This window comes from Procambarus clarkii, chromosome 54 (genome assembly GCF_040958095.1).
Source record: "Procambarus clarkii isolate CNS0578487 chromosome 54, FALCON_Pclarkii_2.0, whole genome shotgun sequence".
NCBI lineage: Eukaryota > Metazoa > Arthropoda > Malacostraca > Decapoda > Cambaridae > Procambarus > Procambarus clarkii.
In genome coordinates, this window is record NC_091203.1 from 188,149 (window position 1) to 201,532 (window position 13,384).

Sequence of the window (13,384 nt, forward strand, 5' to 3'; positions counted from 1 at the left end):
AAAACCACAAGTGAAGACTACCAATATTTGGAACAACACCCACCAGTGGGCCTCGAACCCAGAAAGCACAACTACCTTCCAGTAACTGCAATAACTAGTACGCCTTAACCCACTACACCACTCAAACCCTTAAATGAAGTAGAGATTTCGAGGTATATATTCACTTCAAATATCGCCACTTCCCAAGGGCATCAGACTAGTGAGGGGTTACTATACATTTTTCATCAAGCCACTGTTATTGCGGGAGAACTCACATCTATGCTTAAACCACAAGTGAAGATTAACAATCTTTGGAACAACACTCACCAGTTGGCTTCGAACCCAGAGAGCACAACTACCTTCCAGTAGCTGCCATAACTAGTATGCCTTAACACACTACACTACTCAGACCCTTAAAAGAAGTAGATATTAGGAGGTATATATACACCTCAAATATCCCCACTTCCTAAGGGCACCAGACCAGTGAGGGGTTACTATACGTTTTTCATCAAGCCACTGTTAATGTGGGTGAACTCGTGTCCATGCTATAAGCCCATACTTGCTTAATCCACAAGTAAAGATTAACAATCTTTGGAACAACACCCACCAGTGGGAGTCGAACCCAGAAAGCACAACTACCTTCCAGTAGCTGCCATAACTAGTACCCTTAACCCACAACACCACTCAGACCCATAAAAGAAATAAAGATTTCGAGGTATATATACACCTCAAATATCCCCACTTCCCAAGGGCACCAGACCAGTGAGGGGCTACTATACGTTTTTCATCAAGCCACTGTTAATGTGGGAGAACTGGTGTAATGCTATAAGCCCATACTTCCTTAAACCACAAGTGAAGATTAACAATCTTTGGAACAACACCCACCAGTGGGAGTCGAACCCAGAAAGCACAACTACCTTCCAGTAGCTGCCATAACTAGTACACCTTAACCCACTACACCACTCAGACCCTTAAATGAAGTAGATTTAACGAGGTATATATACAGCTGAAATATCCCCACTTCCCAAGGGCACCAGACTAGTGAGGGGTTATTATACGTTTTTCATAAAGCCACAGTTAATGTGGTAGAACTCGTGTCCATGCTATTAGGCCATACTTGCTAAAACCACAAGTGAAGACTACCAATCTTTGGAACAACACACACCAGTGGACCTCGAACCCAGAAAGCACAACTACCTTCCAGTAGCTACCATAATTAGTAAGCCTTAACCCACTACACCACTCAGACCCTTAAAAGAAGTAGAGATTTAGAGGTATATATACACCTCAAATATCCCCACTTTCCAAGGGCACCAGACTAGTGAGGGGTTACTATACGCTTTTCATCAAGGCAGTGTTAATGTGGGAGAACGCGTGTCCTTGCTATATGCCCATACTTGTTTAAACCACAAGTGAAGATTAACAATCTTTGGAACAACACCCACCAGTGGGCCTCGAACCAAGAAAGCACAACTACCTTCCAGTAGCTGCCCTAAAAAGTACTCCTTAACCTACTACACCACTCAGACCCTTAAAAGAAGTAAATATTTCTAGGTATATATACACCTCAAATATCCCCACTTCCCATGGGCACCAGACCAGTGAGGGGTTACTATACGTTTTTCATCAAGCCACTGTTAATGTGGGTGTACTCGCGTCCATGCTATAAGCCCATACTTGCTTAAACCACAAGTAAAGATTAACAATCTTTGGAACAACACCCACCAGTGGGCCTCGAACCCAGAAAGCTCAACTACCTTCCAGTAGCTGCCATAACTAGTACCCTTAACCCACTACACCACTCAGACCCTTAAAAGAAGTAAAGATTTCGAGGTATATATATATACACCGCAAATATCCCCACTTCCCAAGGGCACCAGACCAGTGAGGGGTTACTATACGTTTTTCATCAAGCCACTGTTAATGTGGGAGAACTGGTGTAATGCTATAAGCCCATACTTGCTTAAACCACAAGTGAAGATTAACAATCTTTGGAACAACACCCACCTGTGGGCCTCAAACCCAGAAAGCACAACTACCTTCCAGTAGCTGCCATAACTAGTACACCTTAACCCACTACACCACTCAGACCCTTAAATGAAGTAGATATAACGAGGTATATATACAGCTGAAATATCCCCACTTCCCAAGGGCACCAGACTAGTGAGGGGTTATTATACATTTTTCATAAAGCCACTGTTAATGTGGGAGAACTCGTGTCCATGCTATAAGGCTATACTTGCTAAAACCACAAGTGAAGACTACCAATCTTTGGAACAACACACACCAGTGGGCCTCGAACCCAGAAAGCACAACTACCTTCCAGTAGCTACCATGACTAGTACGCCTTAACCCAATACACCACTCAGACCCTTAAAAGAAGTAGAGATTTCGAGGTATATATACACCTCAAATATTCCCACTTCCCAAGGGCACCAGACTAATGAGGGGTTACTATACGTTTTTCATCAAGCCACTGTTATTGCGGGAGAACTCGTGTCCATGCTTAAACCACAAGTGAAGATTTACAATCTTTGGAATAACACACACCAGTGGGCCTCGAACCCAGAAAGCACAACTACCTTCCAGTAGCTGCCATAACTATTACGCCTTAACCCACTACACCACTCAGAACTTCAAAAGAAATAGAGATTTCGAAATATACATACACCTCAAATATCCCCACTTCCCAAGGGCACCAGACTAGTGAGGGGTTACTATACGTTTTTCATCAAGCCAGTGTTAATGTGCGAGAACTCGTGTCCTTGCTATAAGCCCATACTTGTTTAAACCACAAGTGAAGATTAACAATATTTGGAACAACACCCACTAGTGGGCCTCGAACCCAGAAAGCACAACTACCTTCCAGTAGCTGCCATAACTAATATGCCTTAACCCACTGCACCACTCAGACCCTTAAAAGAAGTAGACATTTCGAGGTATATATTCACCCCAAATATCCCCACTTCCCAAGGGTAATAGACCAGTGAGGGGTTACTATACATTTTTCATCAAGCCACTGTTAATGTGGGAGAACACATGTCCATGCAATAAGCCCATACTTGCTAAAACAACAAGTGAAGATTAAAAATCTTTGGAACAACACCCACCAGTGGGCCTCGAACCCAGAAAGCACAACTACCTTCCAGTAGCTGCCATAACTAGTATGCCTTAACCCACTACACCACTCAGACCCTTAAAAGAAGTAGATATTTCGAGGTATATATACACCTCAAATATCCCTACTTCCCAAGGGCACCAGACTAGTGAGGGGTTATTATACGTTTTTCATCAAGCCACTGTTAATGTGAGAGAACTCTTGTCCAAGCTATAAGGCCATACTTGCTAAAACCACAAGTGAAGACTACCAATCTTTGGAACAACACCCACCAGTGGGCCTCGAACCCAGAAAGCACAACTACCTTCCAGTAGCTGCCATAACTAGTACGCCTTAACCCACTACACCACTCAGACCCTTAAAAGAAGTAGAGATTTTGAGGTATATATACACCTCAAATATCCCCACTTCCCAAGGGCAACAGACTAGTGAGGGGTTACTATACGTTTTTCATCAAGCCAATGTTAATGTGGGAAAACTCGTGTCCATGCTATAAGCCTATATTTGCTTAAACCACAAGTGAAGATTAACAATCTTTGGAACAACACCAATCAGTGGGCCTCAAACCCAGAAAGCACAACTACCTTCCAGTAGCTGCCATAACTATTACGCCTTAACCCACTACACTACTCAAACCCTTAAAAGAAATAAATATTTCGAGGTATATATACACCTCAAATATGCCCACTTCCCAAGGGCACCAGACTAGTGAGGGGTTAATATACGTTTTTCATCAAGCCACTGTTAATGTGGGAGAACTCGTGTCCATTCAATAAGCCCATACCTGCTAAACAACAAGTGAAGATTAACAATCTTTGGAACAACACCCACCAGGAGGCCTCGAACCCGGAAAGCACAACTACCTTCCAGTAACTGCCATAACTAGTACGCCTTAACCCACTACACCACTCAAACCCTTAAATGAAGTAGAGATTTCGAGGTATATATACACTTCAAATATCGCCACTTTCCAAGGGCACCAGACTAGTGAGGGGTTACTATACATTTTTCATCAAGCCACTGTTATTGCGGGAGAACTCATATCCATGCTTAAACTACAAGTGAAGATTAGCAATCTTTGGAACAACACCCACCAGTTGGCTTCAAACCCAGAAAGCACAACTACCTTCCAGTACCTGCCATAACTAGTACGCCTTAACCCACTACACCACTCAAAACCTTAAATGAAGTAGAGATTTCGAGGTATATATACACCTCAAATATCCCCACTTCCCATGGGCACCAGACCAGTGAGGAGTTACTATACGTTTTTCATCAAGCCACTGTTAATGTGGGTGTACTCGCGTCCATGCTATAAGCCCATACTTGCTTAAACCACAAGTAAAGATTAACAATCTTTGGAACAACACCCACCAGTGGGCCTCGAACCCAGAAAGCTCAACTACCTTCCAGTAGCTGCCATAACTAGTACCCTTAACCCACTACACCACTCAGACCCTTAAAAGAAGCAAAGATTTCGAGGTATATATATATACACTGCAAATATCCCCACTTCCCAAGGGCACCAGACCAGTGAGGGGTTACTATACGTTTTTCATCAAGCCACTGTTAATGTGGGAGAACTGGTGTAATGCTATAAGCCCATACTTGCTTAAACCACAAGTGAAGATTAACAATCTTTGGAACAACACCCACTTTTGGGCCTCAAACCCAGAAAGCACAACTACCTTCCAGTAGCTGCCATAACTAGTACACCTTAACACACTACACCACTCAGACCCTTAAATGAAGTAGATATAACGAGGTATATATACAGCTGAAATATCCCCACTTCCCAAGGGCACCAGACTAGTGAGGGGTTATTATACATTTTTCATAAAGCCACTGTTAATGTGGGAGAACTCGTGTCCATGCTATAAGGCTATACTTGCTAAAACCACAAGTGAAGACTACCAATCTTTGGAACAACACACACCAGTGGGCCTCGAACCCAGAAAGCACAACTACCTTCCAGTAGCTACCATGACTAGTACGCCTTAACCCAATACACCACTCAGACCCTTAAAAGAAGTAGAGATTTCGAGGTATATATACACCTCAAATATTCCCACTTCCCAAGGGCACCAGACTAATGAGGGGTTACTATACGTTTTTCATCAAGCCACTGTTATTGCGGGAGAACTCGTGTCCATGCTTAAACCACAAGTGAAGATTTACAATCTTTGGAATAACACCCACCAGTGAGCCTCGAACCCAGAAAGCACAACTACCTTCCAGTAGCTGCCATAACTATTACGCCTTAACCCACTACACCACTCAGAACTTCAAAAGAAATAGAGATTTCGAAATATACATACACCTCAAATATCCCCACTTCCCAAGGGCACCAGACTAGTGAGGGGTTACTATACGTTTTTCATCAAGCCAGTGTTAATGTGCGAGAACTCGTGTCCTTGCTATAAGCCCATACTTGTTTAAACCACAAGTGAAGATTAACAATATTTGGAACAACACCCACTAGTGGGCCTCGAACCCAGAAAGCACAACTACCTTCCAGTAGCTGCCATAACTAATATGCCTTAACCCACTGCACCACTCAGACCCTTAAAAGAAGTAGACATTTCGAGGTATATATTCACCCCAAATATCCCCACTTCCCAAGAGTAATAGACCAGTGAGGGGTTACTATACATTTTTCATCAAGCCACTGTTAATGTGGGAGAACACATGTCCATGCAATAAGCCCATACTTGCTAAAACAACAAGTGAAGATTAAAAATCTTTGGAACAACACCCACCAGTGGGCCTCGAACCCAGAAAGCACAACTACCTTCCAGTAGCTGCCATAACTAGTATGCCTTAACCCACTACACCACTCAGACCCTTAAAAGAAGTAGATATTTCGAGGTATATATACACCTCAAATATCCCTACTTCCCAAGGGCACCAGACTAGTGAGGGGTTATTATACGTTTTTCATCAAGCCACTGTTAATGTGAGAGAACTCTTGTCCAAGCTATAAGGCCATACTTGCTAAAACCACAAGTGAAGACTACCAATCTTTGGAACAACACCCACCAGTGGGCCTCGAACCCAGAAAGCACAACTACCTTCCAGTAGCTGCCATAACTAGTACGCCTTAACCCACTACACCACTCAGACCCTTAAAAGAAGTAGAGATTTTGAGGTATATATACACCTCAAATATCCCCACTTCCCAAGGGCAACAGACTAGTGAGGGGTTACTATACGTTTTTCATCAAGCCAATGTTTATGTGGGAAAACTCGTGTCCATGCTATAAGCCTATATTTGCTTAAACCACAAGTGAAGATTAACAATCTTTGGAACAACACCCACCAGTGGGCCTCGAACCCAGAAAGCACAACTACCTTCCAGTAGCTGCCATAACTAGTATGCCTTAACCCACTACACCACTCAGACCCTTAAAAGAAGTAGAGATTTCGAGGTATATATACACCTCAAATATTCCCGCTTCCCAAGGGCACCAGACTAATGAGGGGTTACTATACGTTTTTCATCAAGCCACTGTTATTACGGGAGAACTCGTGTCCATGCTTAAACCACAAGTGAAGATTTACAATCTTTGGAATAACACCCACCAGTGAGCCTCGAACCCAGAAAGCACAACTACCTTCCAGTAGCTGCCATAACTATTACGCCTTAACCCACTACACCACTCAGAACTTCAAAAGAAATAGAGATTTCGAAATATACATACACCTCAAATATCCCCACTTCCCAAGGGCACCAGACTAGTGAGGGGTTACTATACGTTTTTCATCAAGCCAGTGTTAATGTGCGAGAACTCGTGTCCTTGCTATAAGCCCATACTTGTTTAAACCACAAGTGAAGATTAACAATATTTGGAACAACACCCACTAGTGGGCCTCGAACCCAGAAAGCACAACTACCTTCCAGTAGCTGCCATAACTAATATGCCTTAACCCACTGCACCACTCAGACCCTTAAAAGAAGTAGACATTTCGAGGTATATATTCACCCCAAATATCCCCACTTCCCAAGGGTAATAGACCAGTGAGGGGTTACTATACATTTTTCATCAAGCCACTGTTAATGTGGGAGAACACATGTCCATGCAATAAGCCCATACTTGCTAAAACAACAAGTGAAGATTAAAAATCTTTGGAACAACACCCACCAGTGGGCCTCGAACCCAGAAAGCACAACTACCTTCCAGTAGCTGCCATAACTAGTATGCCTTAACCCACTACACCACTCAGACCCTTAAAAGAAGTAGATATTTCGAGGTATATATACACCTCAAATATCCCTACTTCCCAAGGGCACCAGACTAGTGAGGGGTTATTATACGTTTTTCATCAAGCCACTGTTAATGTGAGAGAACTCTTGTCCAAGCTATAAGGCCATACTTGCTAAAACCACAAGTGAAGACTACCAATCTTTGGAACAACACCCACCAGTGGGCCTCGAACCCAGAAAGCACAACTACCTTCCAGTAGCTGCCATAACTAGTACGCCTTAACCCACTACACCACTCAGACCCTTAAAAGAAGTAGAGATTTTGAGGTATATATACACCTCAAATATCCCCACTTCCCAAGGGCAACAGACTAGTGAGGGGTTACTATACGTTTTTCATCAAGCCAATGTTAATGTGGGAAAACTCGTGTCCATGCTATAAGCCTATATTTGCTTAAACCACAAGTGAAGATTAACAATCTTTGGAACAACACCAATCAGTGGGCCTCAAACCCAGAAAGCACAACTACCTTCCAGTAGCTGCCATAACTATTACGCCTTAACCCACTACACTACTCAAACCCTTAAAAGAAATAAATATTTCGAGGTATATATACACCTCAAATATGCCTACTTCCAAAGGGCACCAGACTAGTGAGGGGTTAATATACGTTTTTCATCAAGCCACTGTTAATGTGGGAGAACTCGTGTCCATTCAATAAGCCCATACCTGCTAAACAACAAGTGAAGATTAACAATCTTTGGAACAACACCCACCAGGAGGCCTCGAACCCGGAAAGCACAACTACCTTCCAGTAACTGCCATAACTAGTACGCCTTAACCCACTACACCACTCAAACCCTTAAATGAAGTAGAGATTTCGAGGTATATATACACTTCAAATATCGCCACTTTCCAAGGGCACCAGACTAGTGAGGGGTTACTATACATTTTTCATCAAGCCACTGTTATTGCGGGAGAACTCATATCCATGCTTAAACTACAAGTGAAGATTAGCAATCTTTGGAACAACACCCACCAGTTGGCTTCAAACCCAGAAAGCACAACTACCTTCCAGTACCTGCCATAACTAGTACGCCTTAACCCACTACACCACTCAAAACCTTAAATGAAGTAGAGATTTCGAGGTATATATACACCTCAAATATCCCCACTTCCCATGGGCACCAGACCAGTGAGGGGTTACTATACGTTTTTCATCAAGCCACTGTTAATGTGGGTGTACTCGCGTCCATGCTATAAGCCCATACTTGCTTAAACCACAAGTAAAGATTAACAATCTTTGGAACAACACCCACCAGTGGGCCTCGAACCCAGAAAGCTCAACTACCTTCCAGTAGCTGCCATAACTAGTACCCTTAACCCACTACACCACTCAGACCCTTAAAAGAAGTAAAGATTTCGAGGTATATATATATACACCGCAAATATCCCCACTTCCCAAGGGCACCAGACCAGTGAGGGGTTACTATACGTTTTTCATCAAGCCACTGTTAATGTGGGAGAACTGGTGTAATGCTATAAGCCCATACTTGCTTAAACCACAAGTGAAGATTAACAATCTTTGGAACAACACCCACTTTGGGCCTCAAACCCAGAAAGCACAACTACCTTCCAGTAGCTGCCATAACTAGTACACCTTAACACACTACACCACTCAGACCCTTAAATGAAGTAGATATAACGAGGTATATATACAGCTGAAATATCCCCACTTCCCAAGGGCACCAGACTAGTGAGGGGTTATTATACATTTTTCATAAAGCCACTGTTAATGTGGGAGAACTCGTGTCCATGCTATAAGGCTATACTTGCTAAAACCACAAGTGAAGACTACCAATCTTTGGAACAACACACACCAGTGGGCCTCGAACCCAGAAAGCACAACTACCTTCCAGTAGCTACCATGACTAGTACGCCTTAACCCAATACACCACTCAGACCTTTAAAAGAAGTAGAGATTTCGAGGTATATATACACCTCAAATATTCCCACTTCCCAAGGGCACCAGACTAATGAGGGGTTACTATACGTTTTTCATCAAGCCACTGTTATTGCGGGAGAACTCGTGTCCATGCTTAAACCACAAGTGAAGATTTACAATCTTTGGAATAACACCCACCAGTGAGCCTCGAACCCAGAAAGCACAACTACCTTCCAGTAGCTGCCATAACTATTACGCCTTAACCCACTACACCACTCAGAACTTCAAAAGAAATAGAGATTTCGAAATATACATACACCTCAAATATCCCCACTTCCCAAGGGCACCAGACTAGTGAGGGGTTACTATACGTTTTTCATCAAGCCAGTGTTAATGTGCGAGAACTCGTGTCCTTGCTATAAGCCCATACTTGTTTAAACCACAAGTGAAGATTAACAATATTTGGAACAACACCCACTAGTGGGCCTCGAACCCAGAAAGCACAACTACCTTCCAGTAGCTGCCATAACTAATATGCCTTAACCCACTGCACCACTCAGACCCTTAAAAGAAGTAGACATTTCGAGGTATATATTCACCCCAAATATCCCCACTTCCCAAGGGTAATAGACCAGTGAGGGGTTACTATACATTTTTCATCAAGCCACTGTTAATGTGGGAGAACACATGTCCATGCAATAAGCCCATACTTGCTAAAACAACAAGTGAAGATTAAAAATCTTTGGAACAACACCCACCAGTGGGCCTCGAACCCAGAAAGCACAACTACCTTCCAGTAGCTGCCATAACTAGTATGCCTTAACCCACTACACCACTCAGACCCTTAAAAGAAGTAGATATTTCGAGGTATATATACACCTCAAATATCCCTACTTCCCAAGGGCACCAGACTAGTGAGGGGTTATTATACGTTTTTCATCAAGCCACTGTTAATGTGAGAGAACTCTTGTCCAAGCTATAAGGCCATACTTGCTAAAACCACAAGTGAAGACTACCAATCTTTGGAACAACACCCACCAGTGGGCCTCGAACCCAGAAAGCACAACTACCTTCCAGTAGCTGCCATAACTAGTACGCCTTAACCCACTACACCACTCAGACCCTTAAAAGAAGTAGAGATTTTGAGGTATATATACACCTCAAATATCCCCACTTCCCAAGGGCAACAGACTAGTGAGGGGTTACTATACGTTTTTCATCAAGCCAATGTTAATGTGGGAAAACTCGTGTCCATGCTATAAGCCTATATTTGCTTAAACCACAAGTGAAGATTAACAATCTTTGGAACAACACCAATCAGTGGGCCTCAAACCCAGAAAGCACAACTACCTTCCAGTAGCTGCCATAACTATTACGCCTTAACCCACTACACTACTCAAACCCTTAAAAGAAATAAATATTTCGAGGTATATATACACCTCAAATATGCCTACTTCCAAGGGCACCAGACTAGTGAGGGGTTAATATACGTTTTTCATCAAGCCACTGTTAATGTGGGAGAACTCGTGTCCATTCAATAAGCCCATACCTGCTAAACAACAAGTGAAGATTAACAATCTTTGGAACAACACCCACCAGGAGGCCTCGAACCCGGAAAGCACAACTACCTTCCAGTAACTGCCATAACTAGTACGCCTTAACCCACTACACCACTCAAACCCTTAAATGAAGTAGAGATTTCGAGGTATATATACACTTCAAATATCGCCACTTTCCAAGGGCACCAGACTAGTGAGGGGTTACTATACATTTTTCATCAAGCCACTGTTATTGCGGGAGAACTCATATCCATGCTTAAACTACAAGTGAAGATTAGCAATCTTTGGAACAACACCCACCAGTTGGCTTCAAACCCAGAAAGCACAACTACCTTCCAGTACCTGCCATAACTAGTACGCCTTAACCCACTACACCACTCAAAACCTTAAATGAAGTAGAGATTTCGAGGTATATATACACCTCAAATATCCCCACTTCCCATGGGCACCAGACCAGTGAGGGGTTACTATACGTTTTTCATCAAGCCACTGTTAATGTGGGTGTACTCGCGTCCATGCTATAAGCCCATACTTGCTTAAACCACAAGTAAAGATTAACAATCTTTGGAACAACACCCACCAGTGGGCCTCGAACCCAGAAAGCTCAACTACCTTCCAGTAGCTGCCATAACTAGTACCCTTAACCCACTACACCACTCAGACCCTTAAAAGAAGTAAAGATTTCGAGGTATATATATATACACCGCAAATATCCCCACTTCCCAAGGGCACCAGACCAGTGAGGGGTTACTATACGTTTTTCATCAAGCCACTGTTAATGTGGGAGAACTGGTGTAATGCTATAAGCCCATACTTGCTTAAACCACAAGTGAAGATTAACAATCTTTGGAACAACACCCACTTTTGGGCCTCAAACCCAGAAAGCACAACTACCTTCCAGTAGCTGCCATAACTAGTACACCTTAACACACTACACCACTCAGACCCTTAAATGAAGTAGATATAACGAGGTATATATACAGCTGAAATATCCCCACTTCCCAAGGGCACCAGACTAGTGAGGGGTTATTATACATTTTTCATAAAGCCACTGTTAATGTGGGAGAACTCGTGTCCATGCTATAAGGCTATACTTGCTAAAACCACAAGTGAAGACTACCAATCTTTGGAACAACACACACCAGTGGGCCTCGAACCCAGAAAGCACAACTACCTTCCAGTAGCTACCATGACTAGTACGCCTTAACCCAATACACCACTCAGACCTTTAAAAGAAGTAGAGATTTCGAGGTATATATACACCTCAAATATTCCCACTTCCCAAGGGCACCAGACTAATGAGGGGTTACTATACGTTTTTCATCAAGCCACTGTTATTGCGGGAGAACTCGTGTCCATGCTTAAACCACAAGTGAAGATTTACAATCTTTGGAATAACACCCACCAGTGAGCCTCGAACCCAGAAAGCACAACTACCTTCCAGTAGCTGCCATAACTATTACGCCTTAACCCACTACACCACTCAGAACTTCAAAAGAAATAGAGATTTCGAAATATACATACACCTCAAATATCCCCACTTCCCAAGGGCACCAGACTAGTGAGGGGTTACTATACGTTTTTCATCAAGCCAGTGTTAATGTGCGAGAACTCGTGTCCTTGCTATAAGCCCATACTTGTTTAAACCACAAGTGAAGATTAACAATATTTGGAACAACACCCACTAGTGGGCCTCGAACCCAGAAAGCACAACTACCTTCCAGTAGCTGCCATAACTAATATGCCTTAACCCACTGCACCACTCAGACCCTTAAAAGAAGTAGACATTTCGAGGTATATATTCACCCCAAATATCCCCACTTCCCAAGGGTAATAGACCAGTGAGGGGTTACTATACATTTTTCATCAAGCCACTGTTAATGTGGGAGAACACATGTCCATGCAATAAGCCCATACTTGCTAAAACAACAAGTGAAGATTAAAAATCTTTGGAACAACACCCACCAGTGGGCCTCGAACCCAGAAAGCACAACTACCTTCCAGTAGCTGCCATAACTAGTATGCCTTAACCCACTACACCACTCAGACCCTTAAAAGAAGTAGATATTTCGAGGTATATATACACCTCAAATATCCCTACTTCCCAAGGGCACCAGACTAGTGAGGGGTTATTATACGTTTTTCATCAAGCCACTGTTAATGTGAGAGAACTCTTGTCCAAGCTATAAGGCCATACTTGCTAAAACCACAAGTGAAGACTACCAATCTTTGGAACAACACCCACCAGTGGGCCTCGAACCCAGAAAGCACAACTACCTTCCAGTAGCTGCCATAACTAGTACGCCTTAACCCACTACACCACTCAGACCCTTAAAAGAAGTAGAGATTTTGAGGTATATATACACCTCAAATATCCCCACTTCCCAAGGGCAACAGACTAGTGAGGGGTTACTATACGTTTTTCATCAAGCCAATGTTAATGTGGGAAAACTCGTGTCCATGCTATAAGCCTATATTTGCTTAAACCACAAGTGAAGATTAACAATCTTTGGAACAACACCAATCAGTGGGCCTCAAACCCAGAAAGCACAACTACCTTCCAGTAGCTGCCATAACT